This window comes from Megalopta genalis, chromosome 19, assembly GCF_051020955.1.
Source record: "Megalopta genalis isolate 19385.01 chromosome 19, iyMegGena1_principal, whole genome shotgun sequence".
Classification (NCBI taxonomy): Eukaryota; Metazoa; Arthropoda; class Insecta; order Hymenoptera; family Halictidae; genus Megalopta; species Megalopta genalis.
This window is the reverse complement of record NC_135031.1, coordinates 3,180,062-3,207,138: the sequence shown is the minus strand read 5'-3', so window position 1 is coordinate 3,207,138 and position 27,077 is coordinate 3,180,062. Positions and strand designations below refer to the sequence as shown.

The 27,077-nt window shown below is 43.4% G+C and overlaps 1 protein-coding gene and 1 long non-coding RNA gene across 8 annotated transcripts in view; one reads left to right on the top strand and one right to left on the bottom strand.

Moving 5' to 3' along the window:
• The window catches only part of LOC143260755 (latrophilin Cirl), a 676,923-nt gene that overhangs the window by 537,053 nt on the left and 112,793 nt on the right, over positions 1 to 27,077 (top strand). The gene's annotated exons all lie outside the window — the stretch shown is intronic.
• Positions 692 to 27,000, bottom strand: LOC143260759 (uncharacterized). The gene is made up of 2 exons (XR_013035057.1): positions 26,861 to 27,000; positions 692 to 1,938 (listed from the first exon to the last, which is right to left on the bottom strand). It is a non-coding gene; the product is annotated as an uncharacterized LOC143260759 (long non-coding RNA).

Below are 27,077 nucleotides of genomic sequence, written 5' to 3'. Positions count from 1 at the left end.
GGTTGTTTCACTCGTGCGTCGATTTTGGTTTGTTTACAATGTTCAGGATACCCTACCCTTCCACCTTCTCGACGGTACCAGTAACAAAGTTGAAATCAGAAAGAAGCACATTGAAAGCAGTACATATTCAGTATAGCAGTGATCTCGCACGACTTGCACATAACAGTTATTAACCCTTTCAGTTATTAACCACATTCAGTTATTAACCCTTTGCACTCGATTGGTGACTCTGAGGCACCACTAAGAGAGAGAGAGAGAGAGAGAGAGAGAGAGAGAGAGAGAGAGAGAGAGAGAGAGAGAGAGAGAGAGAGAGAGAGAGAGAGAGAGAGAGAAGAGAGAGAGATTATTATATCACGTCCCAAGATAATTTTTATATTAACAAAGTTTAGGTTTAAAAAATTGTTAAAAATTATACGAGTTGTATGACATGCATAAAATGTATTTTGTCATATAAAATGGAAATACTATAAGTCTGAAAAATTATTTTTGATTTACAGTTAAACAGTATTCAATAGTGTTCAGCCAAATTAAATAGTATTTTTCGGACGTACCAAATTCCGTTTTATTTATATATCAAGGGGTTAACAAGCGCATTACGGATGCATACACAATCTACTTACGAACTTAGATTTAACAATTGAATTATTATTTAATTATTATATAATTATTATATTATTATTATATTATTGAATTATTATATAATTATTTTTTATTATATTTACACGAATAAAACATAGTGAATAACCCCAACAAAGCATTTTACAGTATCATAAAAATATCGAAATCTGGTGCAAGCTTCATCTGTTTAGATCGTCATGGCAACAGCACCAAAGAAGAAGTCACACACATAAACACGTATGTGGTCATGAACGTGTAACGTTAAGAGCACTCGTGAAGCTGACGTATTCATGAAATTCCTGTAATAATTCCGCTGTTCCATGCCGAACATCGCGAAACGATGCGTTATTTCTCATAAGGTAGCGGTTACGATAACGAGAACCTCGATTAGCCGATGTCGACCCCTTGTCGAGCGATGAAATGGTGGTAGTTGATACAAACCATCCACGGTTTCCTGCTTTCGTTCGGTTCCGTTCGGCCCCCGCATCCGTTAACCCGCTAATATTTATTTTCATTATTTAACCATCTTGTCGGCAAATAACTGGTCAGGGATTCCCGCAATATTGGCGATAACTGCTCTTACCGGCTCCAAATGCCCAAATAACTGTCGAATACATTGCGGGGCGGCGCGGCGCGCCTGGCGCACCTATCGTTGAATTTTTAACGGGACAATCGTTCCCATCGATCGGCCACCTCCGGTTCCACGAGTGTCGCGGCCGGTCTCCGGGACGATGGACGCATCGATTTTGCCGGTCGATCGCCGAACGGAAACACGGTTCCGCCCAAATTCCGAAATAATCTATGGCGACGATAGAATCGGTGCCTTCTCGGGAACCGATGGAAAATCGGCTGGCCCGAAACTGCGCGCAAACAGGAAAGCCTCTCGATTGGACCGAATAGTCTAATAGGAAAAATGAATTGACCGCGTTAACGGTTAGTTTACCGTGCATTTGCAGCGGCACGATACGCCCCGAGCTATTAAAACCGATTTGGCGAAAAAGTCCGGGCGAAAATCGTAAACCGATTTCACGAAAATCACCGGATCCGCTTCGAGCTCGTATCGAATATCTGAAAGCGTCTATTGTTCGGTTTTGATATTTCCCTTGACAATGACTGCGTCGGTGATTCTTCCATTTTCGTGCGCCAAAAGAAGGTTTAAAACACGTGTCAAACAAATTGATACGTTCGCCGTTGCGTTTTTTAGCCTTTTTCTGCTCAAGCGTTGCTCCTATCTCGCGGAGTAGCATGCAAGGCGGTCTCAATAACTATTGAAAAAAAATAATTTCTTCATTTCGGTCTTCGTTTTCCAGAAACATGAGTCTGTAAAATAGTAATAATAAAATTAGTTTTATCATAAAACTATTATATTTATTATTATTATTATTATTATTTATATTTATTTATTTACATATATAATAATAATAATAAATATAATAAAATAATAATAATAAATAGATTTATTATGTCAACGGAGTGGCACAGAGAATGTTGTAATAGCGTCACTAACGGTAACGTTATGCAATAGTAAGGATAATAAGAATAAGATTTAAGCATGATTGCGAGCAATAGCGATGACAGAATGATTAAACGAAGTAACAGAATTACGAAAGAATTTTGAGAAATGGAAATAACGATAGACATTGATGAATAGGCGATTTAAATGACCTATCAATTCTACTTCTTATTAAACCATAAACATTTCCCTCACATAAAACCTAAAACAGGAAACGGCTGTATGTTAAAATAAAAATAATCTCCCATTTATTTATCGTACTACCCTAATTACCTCTTGTGTAACAAAAGACATATCTCCCTCCAGCGATATTAATTTATTATTCTTTCTCGCACAGCGAAATCGTTTCTCGATTATTTTTATTAGCTCTTAAAACACTCCTCTAGCCTAATCGCATCACTTGCTAATACCCGTGATACTCGGTAGCAAAACAGCATTTCATTATAATTTGGGGTGCGTGCGTTAACTCCACGATCGGGTAGAAGAAATTCGGCTGCACGGAGCATTCCTCGATTCGAATATCTCCCGAGGCGTCGCAAGGAGACCGCAGAGGTGTCTCGATTTCGCATGGATAAGGCCTCGGGCCTTACGTAAGCCAGCCGGAATGCGCGTGTAGGTGCTGGACGCACGGTGCAGACGGCGGAAGGGCGAAGAAACGGGTGCGATCCCGGGCCGTTGCATTCGTTGCAACATCGTCGACGAAACGCGACGACGAAGGCGGTGCCGGGGCTGGTTGCGGTTTATATGCCAGAAGAACAAGCGACCAGGCAACCGACACGGAAGGCCTTGTCCGCCGGGACTACCTAACTGCATCGTGCCCACGCGTTCCCCGACACTGCGAAAAAAACGACCACGGAAAAAAGTCGTGGCAAGGTCTTGGGCTATAGCTGCACCGAGCTGCTTTCCTTGGATGCGGAAGACGAGCCGGGAACCTCGAAATCGGACCCAGAAAGAAACAAACTTCGAGACACAAAAGGATTTCCGAATGTAATTATCGCGTTGTTCCAATACAGCTGCGGACAAACTGGAGAGACGAATAGGAAGAAAGAAATTGGCAAGTTGTGGTTGCAAATTTTTTCCGATTCCCTATTATTATTATTATCTATTAATATTATACTATTAATATCTTTCGCCAATCCTAACTTCTCCAATGTTTATGATTCTCAGCAGATGCAAGTCTCAATTTTCGACTTTTTTAAAATTTTATTTCTTATTTATCGAATTAATTAATCCCAATTCAGAGAATGAGGAAACCGAACAAAATTTTTTCGAACTCATTGTTAGTTTCTTACGGGATCTTCCTGTTCTTAAAACGTTGCAACCGTCTTCTAATTGCGCTTAGGCACACTTACACGTGGATTTTGCTACTTGTATACTAAAATTACACACGAATTCGTAAATTCGATTATTGTTAGACAGATCATCGTGAACTAATCTCCTCCGTGAAATAACATTTCCGAATTTAGGGCTTCGTATTCAAGAGAAATGAGTCTGAAAAATAATTCTGTTGTGTAGAAACAATTGGCGTGTCTGAGCATGGCCCACTAATTCTACTTAACTGGTTGTACCAGCCACGCGATCCTGACGGACCTTTCAGCTGATTTTTCTACTAAAATAACACGAATTCGTGAAGTGCTCCTTGCTAGACGGATCCTTGCAAAGCATAAAATCAACCGTGCCCTGCTTAAATTTTGTAACTCATGTTCAAGATTTTAATAATAAGGTTAACAATATCAATAAAAATTTATCGTCTTTTTGCAACTGCTACTGTACGTACTTTTCCGTGCTTTCTTCATTCAGCTGAAATTTTGCGACGCATTCGCCAATTGAAATGTCGCGTATACAGTAAATTCTCCTCAATTTTCAACTTGTAAACAAAAATAGACAATTTGGAAAGAGGAGATACGATTATTCGAGCCCCGCGGCTCATTTTGAAGTTTACAATTATAAAACGAGTTGCAAGGTTCAAACAATCGTATCCCAACTTCCCAAATAGTCCATTTTTGTTTACAAGCTGATGGAAAATCAGAGAGAATTTACTGTAATTAGCGTCATCGTTTCTTGTTCAGGTTTTATATATTCTACGTTTGAAAAAAATGTTAACTCAACGAAGTTATTTAATATTTAAGGGAAACGCTTTGAGAGAGATACGGGTAGCTTCGCCGCGGGATCGATGACACGAATCCACGGTTCCCTTTGATCTAGAAACGCCATTCAGAGAAAGAGAGAAGCCCGACGCGCCTGGTGCACGCTTGCGCCGCGCCGTCTGTATCCTGCCGACGCAGCCTGAAAACGAAATAGCCGTGTCAAGGTCTTGGCGACCGGACTCGCGGAGTGCATCGCAAACAAACAAGCCGCGTCCTTCTCTAGCCTTCCGCCCTCCGGAATCCTTCCTTTGAGGGACGGGTTGTTTTCCCAGAGACGAAAATCGACGTTTTCTATTTTCGCCGGCAGGAGGGGGGATGGTCGAAGGAAGAGCGAGATAAATCCTCGCGCGGACACAGTTCCAGCGCCTTTTCAGAAGTTATCTGTGTCGTCCTCGTTTCCCGTTTGTCCGGTCGTCGACTTAAACGTCGCCGTTCGCGTTCCAGACTCGCTTCCGCTTTGAAACTCGAACCGGAAGCGACCGCCCGGACGATCGATAGTCGTTCGAGACGACAACATCGCGCGGCACTCGACGAAAATACGCCCGGCCAGCAGAATCGGAAATAATGTGGAAAAATACCGGAGAAAATGCGAAAATATTCGAAAACGCCATGCCAGACCTTGGAAGTCGCGCGTCCCCGACGGCCATTGTCGTAATTATCTGACACGGATCTCCGAGCGCTCCCCCCGATATGAATATTCCGATTGTTCCGAGAGATTTGTTGCTCGTCCGCCAATCAGCGTTCGAACGAAATTACCGACGGTATCAGCGCCTCGGTTGCCCCAATCGCTCGCTGCAATTACATTAGACCGACATGACAGCTTTTTGCGCGCGAGTGTGTGCACGCGAGTAGACGCGTTCGAGGGGCCTGTCGGTCAGCAGAGAAGGGCCGGGAGGAGAAGACACGGCCAGCGTAAAAGAGGAAGACGCGGAGTAAAGGTCGTAAAAGAGGCGCACCGTAGAATGGCATAATTGCGGCTTTAGCGTACCTTAAAGCGCGCGCTCGCGGCGGATCGGCCGAGGGACCAACTTTTTCAAGCATTCACCTTCTACGCGCTCGCGCTTCTTTTTCCTTTTCTATATCCGGTATTCTTGATCGAGCGCTTTTCGAGGCGTCCATCGACGCAACCGATCTCCGAACGCTTCGAACGCAACTCCAACTCCAAAATATGTAGTTCGAGGCTATTGAAATTATTCTGTTATGGGTGTAGAAGAATCTCAATACGATCTACAGTGGCCCACAAAAGTGTACGTACACCTTTCAATACGCGATAACTATTTTAACCTTTTAGGTACGGCTCAATTCTACGAGGCTATTTTCCTGGACGGCGGAGTCTGATGTGTACTGTAGTACTGAGTCTGATACTGTATATTCCGTCTGTAACACTGTTGTAAATCGATGTGAAGACAAAATAAGTGTGAAACAATGCATATGAAGACGATTATTTAATTCAAACGGTGAGCGAGTGAGGTACTAGAGTGAGCCACTACAGTGGCGCGTCGTGCCTAAGAGGTTAAAACTGAACCGAGTGACTTGTACTTTTTTTTAGATGATTGATTTTTAATGACTGATCTACTAGACGATGGCTAAAAACTTTTTCTTTTAATTTAGGTATTACTGGAATGAAAAGAAGAAATTAAAAACTCTTGTATTTAAACTTTTTTTATCTGAGCCTGTAACGAAATTCAAAAACTGTCGTTCGTAGATTTCGGTAACTTATATGCATGTTGAAAATTTTTTCGAAATCGGTTGTTACGAGTTGTAGCAAATTAAAGATCGCAAAAATCGCAGTTTTATCACGATTTTGACTAAAAACCAGATGAAATCTGCAGTTTTTAAAATCCTTCAACGTCTGTAGCTCGACTTTGGACTAACCGATTTTGATCAAATTTTCAGCAGATATATAAGTTACCGAGATCTACAAAAGGCATTTTCCAAATTTTCGTTACAGACTCAGATGAGAAAGTTAAAAAACGAGTTTTTAATTTCTTCTTTTCATTCCAAGTAATACCTAAATTAAAAGAAAAAGTTTTTAAGTTATCCTCTAGAAGTCTAGTCCCTTTGTCATTTAAAAAAATTTTAAGTCGTTTAGTTCAATTTTCAAGTTCAATTTTCAATTTTAGTTCAACACTTTTGTGGGCCACTGTATATAACTGTTTGTAAATTTTATCCTTTATTGTCGAGGAAGGTGTATTAACGCAAACTAGCTAAACGCTCGAAGACAAATAACTGATCGGCCTGGCGATCATAACAGAATCATAACAGAAAGTACACTTTGCAAACGTGGTACAATGCGCAAACTCATTTTTGCATCCAGCCTACGTTTTAAGAAATTCAACGGAGAACTCCAGGATTGGACAGATCACTCTACCGTGATCTTTATACGTCTTACAGTATGAATATAATACAAGATAATGAAAACAATACAGAACGTAGACGATTCTTTTATCATGCCTGTTCATTTTAGAAAGGATCAATTTGGTATCAAATGAATGTTTATAACTAGACTGCGGATTTCTAATGCAAAACAAAAATTGCCTCCATTTCTTTCCATTTTTAGATTGTTCAAACGTGATTACTGTTTCGTATTCGATCCACCGACTTTTGTTATAAATGCATAAAATCCGCGCTCTATTTATAACCAATGAATCTCGAATGCAACCGTCGAGCGATTTCCCGGGATACGCCAATGGGAACCGGCTCCACCGCCACGTGTCTCGTGCAGGGGGCCGATCGCGATGACACAGTTGCACCGAACTATTCGATGACGTTGTTGTCGCGGATGCACGTCCGCGATAATAGAACGACGATTGCCACGGGACGTAATTAACCTTTCGTACTCGCGGAGAAGCGGCTCGGACACGGGAATCGATAAGCTCTCGCGAGTATCTGCGGCCATGTCGTTCACGATTATCTTCGAATGCGAAATTTAATGGCGGAATTTGAATAGCTCGTTAAGCGGGTCTCGGGTGGGGTGGAGCGGCAATGCGATTCAGATCGCGTCTTTGATCGGCCGGGAGAAAAGGGTCGCCGGCGTGGTTCGCTAGTAATGAGCGTTTTTCCAGCTCCGCTGTTTGCAAACGGTAAACACTGTTCGAGAGCTATTACCCTTCTTCCTCCTACGACCGTCCGGAGAATTTAGTAAACGGAGAACAATAATCGCGACCGAGGGCACGAGGACCACGGCCAAGTTACTATCATTTTGAAAAGAGGATTGTATCCACGGTGGACGAACCGGTAGCAATTCTCCGTTTGATCGTGCCGTCGGACTGTCCGTCGAAATTATCGGGTCCCGCGTCAGATGAATTTTTGATTCGATAACGATTCTCATCGTCGATATCATTACTTTTCTCCTTACCCGGACGGGATTTCCAGTCCCGGCAGAGATAGCGTTCCGGCCGAGTCAATCACGGAGGAAAACTATTTTTCCTCTCTGTTTGACTCCCCCAGCGCCGTCCCGTCCCCCCTGTCCCTCCGCTCCCCGGCAATTGTTCGAGGCAATTTACCTGGCGAAATCCATCAGCGGGGCTTTTATTAACGCGACAATCGTAGGCCGCGAACGGTATTGCCGGATATTGATTTCGAATTAGTAAGATCGCCGGGGTGGTGGGGGAGCCAGGGGGGCGGAGATAGAGACCGGTGAATAGAAATCGACGGTGGAAGAATGAGACTATAATAGAATCACTGTCCCATTGTGCAGCGAAACGGGGTCCATGGCGTTCCGAGGCGGCGGCGTCCACCGGCCGACGATCATCGATAAATTTCCACCGCATCATCCGCCACTTTTTACCGTCCTCCGTTGCTGCCATAACATTAACGCAGGTGCTCCTTTGCATGCAACTTCGTTCCCACCGAACAAAAAGGACCAGAGAAACGTTACTGCAACAAGCGAAGCGTGCGGAGACGCGAAGTACGCGAGGGCATGAATGACGAGCGAGCGAGATCAATGAATCAATCGGACCGAAGATTTCAATGATACGCGAAACGAGATTTGCAACACAGTTGATCACTGGAAAATGTGGTCGCTATTTCTTCTTGTACAATGAGCATTTGTTGTTTAACTTATTCCATCGTCGCCGTATTTAACCGGTTTTCCTTTATTTACAAACAAATGCAATTTAATCCGTAAAATGCGTCCGCGCTGTAAATGTTTGCGTCGACCCATGAATTTATTTCGAAGGTGGATACGGATGAAGTTGCTTCTCGGCCGGTAATTTTGAAATGAAGACAGCGATGGGGTAATTTGGGAACAATTTCGGTGTTTACTTCGAATAAAATTTGGCCAGGCAGGTAGTCGAGCTGTGCGCGAGAGCGATCTAAATATATTAATCCGGCGTATTAAGTACCGATAAAGAATAAATGAGGTTGCACTTTCGGATGTGGCTTAATGAGCTTGATACCACCACTAACGCATCAATGTCGTCCGGTTAATCGTTTCCATTATCTCTGCATCGTGCCGGCCCGGCGCGGCGCGGTGTTCGGCTCGGGTTGCAAGAAGTTCTGAATCACGCGGCCGGAGTAAGGCTCGGCCAACAAAATTGCACAGGCCGGGTTGAATTAGTGCTTGTAATAAACGATGAAACACCATTACGATCGTATAATTTCGTTGCGCCGATACACGGAACCGTTTAGCCGATGATAGAGCAGGTGGCCGTGGACTGGCGGCATAACGAGAAGCCGCGCGGAGCGAAGACAGGTTTTTCGGGTTGCATAAAACACCGATGAAGGCCCGGGTCCTACCCAAAATTGCCCGAGCCTGGATTTCTCGATCATCCAGCTGGCAGCTTGCTGCATAGTGGCAGCGGGCTCGAGGGTTAAAAAGCGACGAATCGACATTAATCTTCCCCCACCTTGCGGGGGTCGATTGGTTTACGCGAAACAGGGGATGGAAGTGTATAAATACGTCTAATTATTGCACGGTTGCAATGAAATTGAGCGGCCCCTGTGATAAATTAGCCACTGCGCGGCCGCTAATGGAACACTTTCGCCGGCGGGTTGCCTCTTGCAGCTTATTGGGTCGCGACGTGGGAGGGCCACGGCAAAACGGTGGTGGACGTATCGCTGTTAAACGCCGCGAGACAGTTTCGAATTAAACGTTTCACAGTTTAGCAGTCCGGGCCCCTGGGCTCGAGGATCGGGTACCAACCTGTTTGGCACGGGTGAGACTAAACATCGTGACGCTGGTCGGTCAACCTGAAAAATCCGTCGTCCCATTACTCCCTTTAGTACCATTTTTGCTCGTCGCCTCGGTGTAAAATCGTTCGAACGTCTTCTACCGTTAGAAACAAATCGTAGAATTTGGTTTGCAATCTGAAGCTGAAGAGAACTTAACAGAGGATGATTATTTGACGCATCATCAGCGAAAATCTGTTTAGACCGTTCCTTTTTTGCGTACGATCTGTCGCAATTCGCTGACTGTGTGCACGCGAAGTCCATTTCCCGGGGTCTGCACTTTATTGCACCCACACTGGTTACGAGCACCCGCTATAGAAGGGGTGGCCAAAGCGTCGACCGCATAACTATTCCGCCTGTCTGATATTATCTATGATTATTTTAAATTTAAACTTATTTTTGGCTGTAAATTACTATTTTTCTTACGATCAGTTAACACATGCGATGTTGGTAGACCGTCGCCTATAATTTAAAAGAACAGGTCGCCCGTAGCGATCAAAAGTTTGGCCACCCCTGCACTATAGGAGCCTCAGGAACGCACCAAGGCAGTCAGCCCGGGAAAACAATCGTACAAAAGATATGTACATCCATTCGTATTCAAGTCATTTATCTTAATGGAACTTCATTGTTTTCGTGCACTAATTGAAACTCATGAAACGAAACTTGGTTATTGAATTTGATCCCATCCGTATGGTTAACCCTTTGATGCTGAATTCCGACGCATCGACGATAATAGAACTACACATCTCTTTCCAGAAGTTGTAAGCGTATAATTTGATTGTGTCTATACAACGGAAGATCGAGATGTATTGTTTATTTTTCCCATTATTAAAGTCTTTGGTACATAATATAATTCTACGAAGAGAGAAAATATTCGCAGTACTCTTTAAAAGATCCTCGTCCTCGAAGCATTAAGCAAAAAAGGATCTTTTTCTCGCGGGATAAGTTTCTAACAACAGGAAACAATTTCTGTTTCTCGTGTATCAAAAAAGTTCTTTTCTCATAAAGTTATATTTGCTGAATTGCTGCATTGCGAATAAACACCTTTTATTTATCAAACGATATTACTCCAACATGTCTAACAAGGAGTGATTTTAAACCGTGTTAAAATGAGATCGCATCATTGCCACAGAGAATAATAATGAATTACTGATAAACAAGTCGCGTTTGCGGCAGAAATTCCGCCCGCCATCGGAGAAGGTCGCGCAGTTTGTCGCGGGTTAGCGACGAGGGTGGAACTGCATAAAGGTGTCTAATTATTAGTTCGTGCGAAGGCGCGGCGCCAGATCGAATCAGCGTGCATGCAGAACCGCCATAATGTCTCCGACGTGTTCCCAGCCGCGACCAACTCGTCGTCCTACCCCGTTTTTCCAGTCTAATCGCGGCCGGCTAATTTTCCCCGGCGCAGCCAACGAAAGGATTTCCTTCCCGCTTCGATTACGCTCGTGTCCCAAGTTTTTTTACTGGCGCTCCGGTTCTTTCGCATTCTACGGGAAGGCGGTGCGCTTTAACGGCAAGATTTTTACGAGTGTTTCTCGCGTGTCGCCCGGCCCGAAACTATCGGGCAGCGCTCCGCTCGTTTGCCTCTATCGGAAATTCGAGATTGTCGTCAAACACGTCGAGGGCACTCGATCGTTTCCGTCTGGGAGTTTTACGAGCCCGTTCAAGGCTACACGCGACTCCGGCCGCGTTCGACAATTTCGGTGCCACGGTTTTCTGATTTACGCTGCGCTTTCCCCGCCGCGCTGCTCGGCGAGGAAAGCGGTGCACCGCTCGTCGCGGAGCGAGTGGAGATGATAAATCGGCGGTGTATACTCTTAAGAGGTCACGAACCTCGTTCAGAATCCGTTTGATCGTTGGAACGACGTTAAACGTCCCGACGGTTAAGCTGCTGTTTGGCGGCGGCCGTAACTTGCTTGATTATCGTAGCCCGTTCGTTAATCAGCCGGGACAGCGTTGTTTAATTGCGACCGCAGAGTTGCCCTGCTGTCGGCAAGGAGCCGCGTCCTCGGTGGTAGATTCGACCGACGAAGCCTGGAAAAGGGACATCGCCTAACCCAGAAACTCCCGTTCCCATCGAAAAATCCTCTTTATGCAGAGGAGCAACTTCGCCGAGAACCGTAATTTCGCTGAATTTACGTTTTAAAAGGTCCCTCTTTTCGGCACGGCCGTCCATAAGCGGGCCAGAAAATAGACTTTTCAAAGTCCGTAAAAAATCCGCCGGCCGTGTATTTATTACCGCGCCACGCCGCAAGATTGCATCGGCGACTTTCCCACGAGCGACCGGCGTTAAAAAAAAATCCGCCGTCCTCGTTACCGCGCCGGAGAGCGCCCTATCGCCGGGTTAAAAACTCGCGATCAAGAAACTCCATCTCGTTAAGTAGCTCCGTCGCGTTCAAATCGCATTACCTCGATCCTCTTTCGCGATCGCGCCTCGCCGAGAACGTCGCTGCTCTGCGGCTGATCCCGCGGCCACTTCCGGTCACGCGGATCGCGAAAAAACCACGAGTCGAGCGGTTGATAAGAAACGCTGCCGTACGCATCGCAATTATCCCCCTCGATCGAGAAACGCCCCGCGAAATCACGATCCTCTCTCGCGAAACCAAAGCTATCGGGCTGTTTAGCTATCGAGCTTTTTTTTCGTTAACGTATCTTGTACCTTCCAATCTGGACAGGTTCGTTTTCTACATGTGTCTTCAACGCGCTCCTCTATCTCCGCAGATTTAATTGAATTTCCCTGCCCTTCTGGTTTTCTCGTATTATCTGAAATAAGAAAATGCACGCGTCTGGACACCGTGCGAGGAGCATTCACTAGATACGATCGATTACAATGAAACATTGCTGCGTTGGGCGCTTTGACCGCCGTGTCAACAATTTCTGAAATTTCAAAAATTTCAAGCATTTTATTCAATCGAATTAAAATCGAAATGTTACGTTGCATTACATCAATTTTTCAGCGTCCTTTCGTTTCGCAGATCCCAATAAAATTGGGGAGATGTAATAGATTTGCGTAAAAATTAATATTCAAATTTGAGCAAATTATTCTGTCAAATTATTCCATTACTGAACTGTTACCAACTATTGCACAGGAATGAAGCAATGAGTTTTTCAAGTGCAGATATTCTCCAACAAGATTTTGCTGTAATCGTGGAAACTCTCCACAATTATGGACGTGTCATAATTTATCATAGAAATTAAGACATCAATGGTTGATGCACGTTCTAATCTATGATTAACACGTTCCATGCCACGTGTACCATCCATGGTACACGCTTGCATTTTTACTTAGTGAACTGAACAAATTGTTTACAAGAAATTTAGAACCGAAGAATCAAGTTCCACCGCAAGAATGGGCGTTGATAAGTTTTTGTTACGTTGTTATGTGTACAAGAATTAATAATTGCACGTAATACATCAAGTTTTAGTAAAATATCAAAGTGTGAAGATTCGAGTAAAAAAAGCTCGGCACGGAACGTGTTAAAATGTAATCTACCCAGGTTTCGATATATGAAATCAATATGAAAATACTAATACGTAATGAAGCAAATTCAGTGCATATGGTATTGACTCGTAAAGACAGATGCTTCCACCGATAGCAGCACTGAAGTATATAAATGAACCTCAGAAATGCTTCGCTTCACGTAATGAAACGTGTCAAGATCTAGATGCTGATATTTCTCTGACACTTTTGATGAAGATCAACGAGAAAACCACACACGTTGGTTCTATTCGATTGAGTTTATATTACTTGTTTAATAATGGTTTCTATTGCAGTTTTCATCTCACCAAGTCTGCACTTTATCAAAACACTGTATGCAATTTGCCTCGCCGAAAACTGTTATTGTTGCATATTTACACTACTGTTCTATACATAGATTGATATCCCAAAATAATGTAGTAAACTTTGGAATATCTATTTAACACGAATAAAATAGCAAAGTACGAGCTTGTACCCAATATGAAACACCCTTCCCCTACCATTTGGAATGACCGTTCCAAAGTAGGGACCAACTGTTCCATAAATCGGAATAATGAAGAATTTGAAGTTCATAATATGGAACATTTTTATTACAACGAATTCTTACATTGCATTACTTAATGAACAATGTTCAAAAGTGTGGGTAGAATTTTTACATCTTCTTCCAAATGCTCTATATATTTTCATTGTATTATTTCTGCTGCTGTTTCAAGGTGGGGTCACAATTGATCGGTGTTTCATAATAGGTAATTTACCTTGTAACGTGCTATCTTTCCGTCGAGGAGCGTATCATAGCAAACACGAGTCCTCGTATCCGATGCGTCCGGTGCACCTTATTCGTAGGTGCGAACCGAGTGGCTCCGAACGTATCCCGAGACATCGGACTTGTTCGAATGGCGATCGTTGCGCCATAAATGGTGGTCGGTCCGAGTGGCCGTGTGTTCCACACGTTAGGCCCCCGGGGGCAGATATTAGACGGGGTTCCCGCGATTCGCGAAGTTTCAAGCGCGCGTTCGTGCGCGACACGGGAAACGAGCGGCCATGCTTCACGGCGCATTGTTCGCTCGCGGTGAAGGATCACGCGGGGGCCCCCTTTGTATTCCGACGAGGCACCCGGAGCATAACTTTTCTCGGGGAGGCTTCGCACTTGTAACGTCGAGACCCGCGACGAAACACCGTGTCCAGAGGAACAACTTTCCGCCGCTTCGGCCCGCAAGACTCCCAAAGCGGCGTTACGGTACGCGACCGAGACAATGGCACTCGGAAGGGTTTGTATCCCAGACGTAACATCTGTTAGACGGGATTCCAGGCCCGCGGACACTCTGCCGTGATTAATCGCCGCGGGAAGGATCAATTGAGCGTAACAGATCGAGCCGGGGCGGGCCGGGGCGGGCCGAGCCGAGCCCGGCGTTAATTAGAGTGCATTTATTAAATCAATCGGGTTGCTCGTTATTTACTAACGATCCTGTTACAGGCGCAATTCACGCCGCTGCGCCCGATTCCATCGATAACGCAGCTACAACCGCGAACAGCGTCCGTTTCCTCCGAGCGGGCCGCGCGAAACGAAAACAAGGATCGAGACGCAAATTATGGGAATATAGATAGCATCGCGCCTTTGCCTGGAACCAGTGTAACTAGCTCCGCGGGCACTCCTCGCGTCCGTTTATGACATTTTTCCGTGGACAAGTACGATAACGAAACTGCTGCAACGGTTCCGCTAGACTATAGGATTTAGATAGAAGACCGAGAGACTGAATTTATGAAAGGATGATATTATTTCCTAACGAGAAAATTAGATAACGCGAGGCTGCCAGGTGCAGGAATTGCAGGCGTCTCGTTTGATGTACGAGTTTCAGGAAATTTTCGCGGGATAGCATTTTGTTTCTTTGTCAGGTGTGCCATGCTTCTAACCAGCTACGTGGATGATCCGTCGAGAGGGAATTGCAGTGATTTCTTCCTGAAATGTACGGAGGTCGGAATTGAAACCGGCAGATCTGAGAATATTAAGTCGCGATTCTTCGAGTCTCGCGGCTCGTTCTTATTGAAATTCGGGAGGGGGAGAAAAAGGCAGCGGCACTTAATATTTCTAATTTTTTACCACGATTCGAAGGAAATTTGGAGGCTACATGACACGATTAGAAGACAATTCGGAGGCTACATGACACGATTAGAAGACAATTCGGAGGCCACATGCCACGGTTCGACAGTCACGTACCTAGCACCTACCACGTACAGTAATTTCTCCCTAATTCGCGCTCAGATTGCGCACAAAAATGGACAATTTTGCGAAGAGGAGATACGATTATTCGAGCCTTGCGGCCTCGTTGTTATAGTTACCGATTGTCAACAACTCTAAAAACGAGACGCAAGGCTCGAATAATCGTATCTCCTCTTCTAAAATTGCTCATTTTTGTGCGCAATCTGAGCGCGAATTAGGGAGAAATTACGACGCTTAGCATCGACGTAGCAATAAATAACATAGGCGCAGAACTAGCACAGGAAAATTCACAGCAACCCGAAATTCGCCATTTCCGGGAGAAATTCGTCTACGTTTACGACACTAGAGGTGAACGGACTACTCGCTCGGTCGTCGCAGAACTTATGGCAATCGGGGATGAGATATCTTAAAGCGTAAGAAACAGGGGGACGAGAAAGTTCCGGCGCGTAGCTGCCGGTGACGTCAATGTATCGCGCTTAAAACTCGCGCGACGGAAAACACATCGTCGAAGGAAGAGTTAAGGACGCCGAGAAGGAGAAGAACGGGGAGGACAACGGGAAAGGAGACGGAGAAAGCTGTGCGGAGGCGTGTCCGCGTGTAAAGTCCGCCGAGAGGAGACTTCTGGCGTGGGCTAGGCGAACGAGCAGCCTTTGCCGCATAATGGATGACTTCCTAACGACACTTTAAGATAGTTCTCACTCCTCGTCGGTCTGTGTTTTTCTTCCATAGCGAAATACTCCGCTCTGGGCTGGCTGCGTAGCTCGCGGATCCCAAACGGGGACGAAGAAAGCGAGGAATAATAGATTTTTTACCGATTATGTCACTCGCTTTGCTGGCTTCTTTCGCGAGCGCTCGACCACTTTGCGCCCTTCAAAAACACTGGATCGCAAATTCTTTTTCAAAATCGCGCCACTTTTCCGAATTTGTCATTTCCTGTTTCACAAGCAGCGCGACATTTTCTCATCTTTTCGTCTCCGATGAGAACACTATGATGCTATTTTTGAACGTGTCATTGCGCCCTTCAAAAGCACTGGATCGCAAATTCTTTTTCAAACTCGCGCCGCTTTACCGAATTTGTCATTTCCTGTTTAACAAGCAACGCGACATTTTCTCATCTTTTCGTCTCTGATGAGAACACTATGATGCTATTTTTGAACGTGTCAATTTGCTTCTGAATACATTATTCATGTTCTCCTTCATTGCGTTCGAACGCTTCCCCCACTACTAAGCGAACATGTTTACGTTCGTAAATATTTGAAAAGCGACTCTCCTAATAGCTCATTCAATACATACCAAAATGCTGCACATCTTTTATTATACTACATAGTGAAAAGTAGTAGAAGTGGGTCGCAGTGTAAGCAGGCAACTATGTATTGTTCGTTTGTTTCACTTTTCACGTACCACCGTTTAACCCTTTGCACTCGGAACAGATTTTGCATAAATTATGATTTTGTTGTACAGAGTCGAATTGAAATAAAAATCATTATCCTGCTTCCTATTTTATAGGAACTAATAAATAAAAGAATTTGTGTTTTCCTCTATAAAAATAATAATTAGAAAAAAAAACGCCACTTTGACGTAAATACATTGCGTCGCCGTATCGACGACATCCGAGTGCATCGGGTTAAAAAAGGGAGAGGTGATCCGACCACGGTTACTCCACCAAAAAATTTCTACGATGTAGAAAGTTTACTTCCATGAATCCCTGTAAAAGATGCTAATCAAACATCGATGCACAATATCCCCTTACTTTCCAAAAATCGAGATTGGTTTCTAAGAATATGTTTGTAGCATCGACAAATCTTAAACGAAAAATAACACTTCCGATTTCCAAATCGGGACGACGTTACTGGCGAATGTCCGAAAGGTGTGCTTTCCTATCAGGAAACGAGCCGGTAAAAAAATTTGGCAAACAATGCCTCCAGGAAGTGTCCAACGCTCGAAGAATCCAACAGGATGAAGAATGGCCTCGCCGGCGGTGGATTAACGGCCGAGAGGAGCACTCGGGAGGATAGCGAAATTTATAGAAGCGACGCTGGAACGCAGAAGACAACGCTTTCTTTGAACTTTCACGCGCAGGTATTTTCTACTTCTCCCCCGGCGCGACGCGACGGGCAAGGGGAAAGTGAAGGAATCGCGCAAGAGGCCGACAAGCCCGGTTAATACAGCCGCGGGACTCCTCCGGGATATTAGGAACTTTCTTTCCAATTTCACGATTCTTTTTTTTACGTCCGACCGGGACGAGCTACATTGTTGATTACGGGAACGTGGCGCGCCGCGCTTGTTCTTTTATTTGACGCTGCCGCGAATTGCGATGATTCCAATGTTCAATACCCTTTCACGCGTCGCTGTATGCAGCTGCTTTGTTGCACAATTATCCCCTTACTTTCCCTCGCAGCTATGCCGGTTAGACTTTCGTTGTCGTAAATTTTTTCATGTTTAACAGAAAATGCCGAATGTCAGAAAATGTGTACAGTCAATTCTCTACAATTGTCCTTCAGCTTATAAGCAAAAATGGGCAATTCGAGACGAGAAGATACGATTATTCGAGCCTCGTGGCTCGTTTTTATAGTCGTTGACGGTCGGTGACTATAAAAACGAGCCGCGAGGCTCGAATAATCGTATCTTTTCTTCCCGCATTGTCCATTCTTGTTTACAAGCTGAGGGATAATAGGGGAGAATTTACTGTAGTATTAAATTTGTAACGCGCGTTATTTTATTCTTTTTAATAAACAACTGTTACTCTTGTGTTAGCAACAGAGGACCCGGTTATAATATAATTTATTATAATTGCTTGAACGATTCTTCATGTTTTGCTAAATATGCTATGCATATATATATATATGGTAGAATCATTTTAATTATCCATTCTTCGAACATTATTATAATGTATCAATTTATAGCTTCATAATACAGATTTTCGCAGGGAAATCTGGAATATATTGAAACTTCAACCCTCTGCACTGCAATTTCTTTCATACCTCCATTGATTAGCATTTCGTTGTCATTAATAAAGAAAATTTATATTTAATGCAAGTTTACTGTAATTGCAATATAATCGCAATACAAAAAATGAATTTCACTATCGCTTAAAAGAAGAGAATAACAGCTACATCTAGATCACATTCGAAATCATTTTAACGAGCCTGACTTGTCATCGTGCAAGGGATTAAAATTACGTACGCCTTCGGTTATACACAAAAGGGTTAACAGGTTGAATGCCACAAGGGTCACCGATGACCGGCACTTAACTTGGCGGTGACGCCATGGGGGTCACCGGTGACCGGCGCACCCAAATTGATAGAAATATATATATTAGGTCTACCGGAAAGTTCTGTCTGATAATGTCATTGCAAATTTCAATAGATATGCACATATTCATTTGAGACATATATTTTTGAAAAATGTTGCTGACAAATTGTCATCACACTGGCAAGAGGTCATAAGTAACGATGGAAATTATATTGTACAATAAATATTATTAAATTTATGAAAAATCTATTATTTCCTTTCATTTCTCAAACGGCCAGAACTTTCCGGTATACCTAACAATTTAAAACAAATGTCAATATCTAAAATTTTGTATTATCACCATCGTCAATTTAAACTGTGATCCCCGTCGCAATTAACATGCCAAACATTGTTATACACTGTAACTTATCTATTGCAGATAATATTTCAACATTACATGTATCACATAAAAGAAAATTCATCGTGGCGCCACGGGCAATTTCTGTAAAACCGGCGTGGCATTCAACGTGTTAATGATCATGTCCCTCATCGGAAATAAAATTGATATTTAGTCTAATCGCACATTTAGTCTAATTCCCAACACAATACATGTATACAGTGGAGTATCGTATAACGAACTAATTCGTTCTGGAACCTCGTTCGTTATGCGATACGTTGATTGATATTGATATTGCACATCATATATACCGAATATTATTTCCATACGTACAGCACAGTTATCACCGAATACAATGGTTTCACGCAAAATAGGATTAATATGAAATGCAGAAATATAAGAACATGCAAATATACATACTATAAATTCAATGTATTACATTTAAATTTTATCCATAGGACATTTCTGTAAATTTATAAAAAATTAGAAAGATCATCAATTCTACTTTCATCGTATTTCCCCGCGTTCGTTGTAGCACTTCGATTTAATGAGAAAGACTGTTCGCTGTAGAATATATATAATATAGATATAGATAGATAGAATATAATATAGATATCCCATTGTACTTGTACCAGCAGATTTTATTTGAAATCTGTCTCACGAGTCTCGCATAGAACCGTGCGGCAAAGAGTTAAAAATTACAGTAGAAGTTAAAAGACGTTAAAAGAATTTCCGTTAAAAAATAACACGGTCTACGGTGATAGTAGCAGTTTCTTAACGGCGAGTCCGATGACAGACGATCAATTAAAACTTCGGTTACCGGCGCGGACAGATCGGCTGGTGCATCCATTAGCCGGCCGTGTTCGTAGCGCAGTGATTAGCGTGGCGGAAACGGTGCAGGATCCTCGGCGTGTCCGTTCGACGTCGTCTCCTTCGGTTTTCCAATCCGAATCGTCATCGGCCTATCTATTTTCTCGCATGACCACGTCCACGAGGAATCCGTGACCGCGGCAGTCGTCGTGAGAACCGCAGCGCGCCGTCAGGAACGCGTCCCGCGTAATCGTCCATCGAATGATTTAAACGCGAGCTTCGCTCCTTGGAAAATACATACGCGAAGAACGGCGAGCGTGTCGGAGAGAGAGGCGAGCCCGCGAGCCCGCGAGGCGAGAGAACGAGGAGCAAGCCGGATAGGAGAACCGTAGAAAGAGTAGAAAACGACGAGACACGGGAGCTTTTCAAGGCTACCTGTGTTACGCAACGAGCCTTTCCTCCGCTCCCGAAAGAAATATTTGCTCTCGGCCGTCACCGAGGCAGAAATCGCGGGGCGGCGCGGCGTCGATAACGTCTCCGGCAAACGCGTTTTCGGCCGATTGCCCGGCGAAAAACGCGGAGGAGCCGAGGTCGCGATAAATTTTTCCTCTCCGTTTCGCCTGCGCGGTTCTCCCCTTTCTTTTCTTCTTCTTCTTCCTCTTCTTCTTTCACGTTGTTTTTTGTTGTTCGTTATCGACTCCTCATCGTCGCGTATACCTTTATCGCGAGCTTCCTACGCCGCGTCACAAATCACCGCGATTATTTTTCATCGATATCCCCGATATCGCCCGGCCATGTTCCCTGAATCAGAATCAAATCGCGATAGCCGGCGCGCACGTTACTCCTGCTGCAGGACAATGCCTCTCGCAGGCCATTCGCACCATTCGTGGATTCACGAATGGAAAGGGTCTCTCCTGTGTTCGCTCGGCACAATACAATGTGTACGTGTGTCGTCGCGCGGGGCGTATCTCGTTGACGTAGTGCGCCGCGTCTGCGCTATCGGTATCAATGTCCTAGTAGCCCGTGTCCTGGATGGATTACGAGAATTTAAAGCTTCGACCGGTGCACCTTTGCGGAATATGCGTCGCGACGACCACCCGGCTTTTTTCCACCGACACCGGCGAACGTATCGGCGCCCGTCGAATAACAGGGAATTGATCGTGCCAGACTGTTTGCGCTCCGTTCTGTCAACTTTTCAGTCACGCGGAGCCTTTCGCTCGATTCACGCACTCCGATCCTAGTAGTGCTTTCTCGGCTGCGCAGGGTCTTAGCGGTTATCCACCCTTTCGCCCGCGCTCTGCGCGGTTAGCGATACGCTTCTCCCGGTCGAAATCGAAACTGACGCGGTATCTGTCGATGCTGGTTCGAACGTTCCGTATTTGAACTTCTTCGAAATTAATGCTGAACTTAACGAGCAGTAAAAGCGACTGACGTGTATCGTTTTATAAAAATGACAAGACTGAATTTATTTAGTCATTTTATCTCGTCATTTTTGCTCGAAGGTATGCTCGAATTAAGAAAGTAAATTGGATCGGTTCTTGTAAAAGAGTCTTTTCACGATGTCAACAATCTTAATGTCAGTTAGCTGTTGCAATCTCTGTGAAAATGTAATCTCTTGTGTATATGTTTAAATGTAACACTTTTATAAAATATATAATTTAATAAAGGATATCAAAGTATGTATGTATCCTACTTAATTCTTTGAGGCACTGTAGGATTAAAACTGTCCCATCTTTTTGATACACGGCATTTGATATGCCGTGTATTCATGATTTTTTATATGTATGCGATTTATGAAACCACGTGGCACAGTAGGACTATTTGAGTCCCACCCTATAAGAACAATTTTAATTGAATTATTATTATTTGTTTATGTTTTTATATTATGCGATTCCTTTGTTAATAAAAATGTACCAATTTTGTTGAATTTAAAACGCAATAAAATTTCTGTGCAACATAGTTTATTCTCTGAAATCCTGTTTTTGACGAGTTGAAAAAACGACGATATTTCGTGTTATATGACGAGTGTACTCGTGGAACAAAGTGGTTAAGATAAAAGTGCAACACACGTTTTGAAGTCAAACGAAGAGATTTAGAAACCAAGAGAGTAAGAAATAGAATGTTCTCGTAAATTAATGAATCGAGAATCGTGTCAGATTTTAGAGAAATGTGTTGATGGCTGGAGTAGAGATGATAGAGTGACTAATAAGTAAACTGCGGATCTTTATGCGAAATAAAAATGGTTTGTGCGAATTAAAAGTGAATTAAAACAGAAATTCATTAAAAACTCATTTCCCCTCTCAGCGACTTTAATAAGTTGAAAATAAATGCATTTATGACAAAAGTAAATAGGCCAAGTACAAAACTAAAAGAACATTAAAAGAATTTAACGATATTGTTGCAACATCACGTTAATTCTTCCAATATTTTCGATGTTTCGTACTCCACTTACCGATTATAGTCTTAACTGCATAAAATGAGCTACTAATAAATACAGAATCATTTGACTGTCTAACTCAGCAACGAGCTAGCGTTTGCAATAGATAGCCACTACTAACGTGACATTCCAGACTGGCATCCAACACTGCCAATGCTCTTCCATTGTCCAAACGAAGCAACGCGCATTTTCCCGTTGGCAAAAATGCTATAGCAATTTGATATATTCGAGATAAGATGTACTGTCTCGGTAACTAAGCGAGCCGTCGTAGACTATCGGACTGGGCACGGAGTTCGCGCACTCCGCCGATGCAGCCGATGCAGCCCGGAGAAATGATTAGAAAGCAATTTAGAAGATTGGCCGGGTAATTTCCCGCGGAATCCATTTCATCGCTGGCAACCTTTAATTAATTAGAATTATCAGTGTCTAAATGGATACAGTGTATGGACGGGCATAGAGCAGACGGAGGGGAAAGAAGGAAGATAAGAACAACGCTGGGACGCTGCTCGATTACGGGAGGGTTCAAGGTGCTCTTCCCACCTATTCTTGCTCCATTCTCGTCCCTGGCAGCTCGATCGGCGGATCGTGGATTACAGCCGGGACTATTGGCAAGCTTAACCCGTGGTCGATTGCCTTTACGAGTTACCGAGCATTTGCGTATTTCACGGCGTACCGTTATGACTGCGATCGCGGAGGAAGAGTATACGGTCGCTTATCCGGCAAAGGTTCGACCGATTTAGGTCGATCCCCCGGCTCGGACTGACGGGATTAGCGCGTGTCGCGTGGCATTCTCGCGCCTCCGTTATAATTGCCCGGTTATTCTCGCCGAGAAGAATCCGCGCACAAAACAATTTCGAGGATCGGCGCCGCGGCCGGACAAAACGCCGGAAATTGAGAACGGCTTTCGATGATGACCACGATGCTTCGTCAACTGGCCAGGGAAATTGATAATTTCCTCTCTTCCCGTTTTCGATCGCGCGAACCGAACATCGCGATCGATTCTCAACTCGAACAGGAAGCTCGAAGAAATGAATCGAGAAATTACTGTACAATTAGACCCTCAACAAGTTCAGGCTTGCCGGTTTACTTTGAACACAGAGCTGCGCGAGCACAGAGCCCGCTTTTACAGTTGTTTATCCTCGTCACAAATGGTAATTACGAAGAATGATCGAAGAATGATTGTATCGGGGTTGGTTCTTTAGATCGTTTTGAGGAAAACGTATCGATAAATCATGCTTCTGCTAAATTGATTGTAACCGGTGTACGCAAGGGTATCGTTTTCTGTTCGGTATTCGTTTTCGTAAGACTTCCCGGATGATATACAACATTGCTTTTAGAATTGAAGTAAACAATTCACTTGTTACGCCAGCGCTGGAATGCTTTTGCGATGGCTCACGTTCGAACTGAAACTATCACAAATGCTGCGCACGCTGTTGCATAATTTTCTAATTTTACTAGTACAACCTAGAGACGTTCCTATTTTTATAGCTTCCGCGTGGTTTTCGACGCTTCAGCACAATATAGTCCGCGCGTCAAATATTTAATCTATAAACTATCTTTAACTCAAGTATGCATAAGGTCGCATAATGTCCACAGAATTTAGAACGTGTGTTTTATAAATTTCTTATATTTCATTTCTGCATAATAATAGGTACTGCATAAATAAATATACCTCGAGCTGATATAATATTCGTAGCAGTTTTTCTTACAGAATGACCCTCCCTTAACCCTTTGCCGTACCATTTTCTTTATAGTTACGATGATTAAAAGTTTTTCGATCGTAATAATTTCTCAGAAGAATACAGATAATTTATTAATGTTTATATACCGATGACAAGAAATCAGAATTTTATTCAAATTAAAGAAAACGGAACAGCATTTATATTTAATAAGTTATTACTAGAAATCTCCATCACGTGGCAGACTCGTCAAAGTATGGCAACGGGTTAAGCAGATCTGAAACTTTCTAATACCTTAAGATTAACCAACAAACCGAATTGTTTCGTGCGATTTGTTCTCATCGAAGACGAATGGCAAATTACGAAGAACAAAATCTGACGAAGAATTTCCTTTTTCTGTTCCAGGTACGTACTCGAACGCTTCAAGACCAAGTCCGTCAGGTCCCAAGATTGCCCCGGCGCCGAAAAACCGGGCTACACGTGAGTTTCTTGGATCGATACACGGTTGGCCCATGGTCCGTTCAAAGATACACCCTTTATCGCTGACAACTATATCCAGAAAGCAGCGATTCCAGAAAACACCGAGTCCCAGGGATCTCGTTTTTTCGCGGCGCGTGTTTTGCCTGCTAGTCGTGTCCTTTCGTCCCCTAGTCTGGCGGGTCCAGAAGGACGGTTGGCACCCGGTGCATGACCAGAATCGATTATGTTTTTCTCGATGGACACGAATTAATAAGAGAGGGCCCGTGCTCGCTCCGTCTCCTTCTCTCCCTCTCCACGCGAATTCCGGGGACGCGAACGTCGCCGCTTTCGACCGATCGAAGGGAACGCTCTAGCGAGTCGCGTGATATCGGGACGACGCGTCTAAATGTTCCAAGTATATGCGCCTAATGCCATGCCACGAGGCCTAATCGTCGTATGCAAATCACAGGGCGGCCCCCAAGCACATTCGTATAATCAATGCTCTATCTCGCGATCGATGCCGATACGGGCGCCGCTCACGTATTTTCCAAACGTACTCTAATTCGACGCTCCCTAATTTCTCTGGCAATTTTCGTACGTGCTTTTTCGTACCAAACGGTAGAGGAGGGGCAGAGCGGACCGACCCGAGTCGGTCTTAAGGGGTGGTTCGATTGAAATTGCTCCGACATTTCTTACCCTATTGATTTCCTTTCTTCGCTCTTCACGCGCCTCGTTATTGCCGATTTAATCCGTAACTGCGTTTTCGAACATTTGAGAACTTGTTTCAAATGCTAAAAGTATTAGGTCTACCGGAAAGTTCTGTCCGATAGTGTCACTTCAAGTTTCAATCCATACGTACATGTTGATTTGAGACATATATGACTATCTCTCTTTATCATTGCATTTACACACATGTACTCTTCTAAATAAACTGAAACAAAGATGTCTCATGTCATTATTAAGTGAGACGCGATCGTGAAAACATGGCTACCGATGATAATGCCAGACCACATGCTGCTTTGGCGACTCGTCAGAAAATCGCAGAGCTAGGCTGGGAAATTCTGTCACATCCAACATACTCTCCAGACCTAGCACCCTCCGATTATCACCTGTTTCTCTCTTTGCAAAACTTTTTACAGGAAAAAAAATTCAAAACTAAAGCTGATGTCAACCAAGCACTAGTTGAGTTCTTCGCCTCTAAAAATAAATCATTTTTTAAAAATGGCATTTACAAGTTGCCATCACGCTGGCAAGAAGTCATAAGTAACGATGGAAAGCATATTCTACAATAAATATTATTAAATGTATGAAAATTGTGTTATATTTCAATTAAAAAACGGACAGAACTTTCCGGTAGACCTAATATATAAAAGTGTACACAACAAAAGATCAGAATGCATTGTTCAGTTTTTCAATTCATTTGAAATCCCTGACACGTAATCTTATTCTCTGAAGAAAATGTAAATACTCTCCGATTGTCCCACAGCTTGTAAACAAAAACGGACAATTTGGGAAGATTGCCAACAACTATAATATTATTCGAGCCTCGCGGCTCGTTTTTATAGTCGCCGATTGTCAACAACTATAAAAACGAGTCGCGAGGCTCGAACAATCGTATCTCCTCTTCACAAATTGTTTATTTTTCTTTACAACCGGTTTCACATTTTGTGTTTTAAAGTTGCTGAAAAGTTTGAAGATTTTCTCATAGAAAATGACTCGAGTAAGCTTCTTAGTCAAAACATACTTCAGAATAAAAAGGGCGAAAGATTTAATTAAATTCAATCTTCTCCTCGTTGTGAAGCAATACATGATCGACTTTCAAGGCTCGATAGGTTTAGTATTAATCGGACACGTGCACATAACCGCTTGAAGAATTGCGCGTTTCTATTGGGTTGGCAACTAAGTAATTGCCGATTTCAGTTATAGATGTCTCTCACTCCCATTTTTATGATATTCGTAAATGTTATATTATAAAATTATTATTATTATTATTATTATTATTATTATTATTATGTTATTTTGTATTATCCGTGAATGTTAGCAACTGGACAAATTGAATGCAGCGGTCAAGGAAAAGCGACCAGAATTGGTCAATCGTAAAGGTGTCATTTTCTACCAGGACAATGCTAGGCCGCACACGTCTTTGTCCACTCGGCAAAAATTGATGGATATTGGTTGGGAATTGATGTTACACCCACCATATAGCCCTGATCTCGCGCCATCGGATTATCACTTATTTCGATCCCTGGACAACTCCCCTCACTTAACTCAGTTTTAGGCCGAAAAGAATCAGACTTTCTACGAGCATGGAATTTTCAAGTTGTCAGAGAGATGACAAAAGGTCATCGAACAAAATGGAAAATACATTACAGATTAAACTTCATTCCAAGTAAAAAAAAATTTTTTATTTCATCGAACAAATCGGCAATTACTTAGTTGCCAACCCAATAAATTGCCGCGCAATGTTCCTAATGAAATCAACTTGGTCCAGCGATCGATAACCCTAAAGCAATATAACGCTTTGCTAAATTATTCGTTTATAATTGCAAACAAATCACATTCGTTTCGAAGTATTCGCGCGGGCAAAGAACGTTAATTACGGAGAACTTTCTAATTAATGCAAAGTACTCATTTAAGAGGAATTACTATGAATCACGTTCCTCGCGGGAGAGATTTCTTCTCGCCTGGCGTAGTCACCTACCGTTCGTCCAAGGTCTCGTTTACATTGGAATCGGCGGCCGGACGGTCCATCAGATCTCCGGGCCGACGTTTACGCGTGTACACGGGGAATAGTGTCAAAACGACTGGTAGAACAAATCGAGATACGATCGACGATTAAGAATTTCTACGTGTCCGGCTGCTCGTCAGCGTTTTATCTGTGCCACTTCGCGTTTCTCACTCTGACCGTATCGATCCGG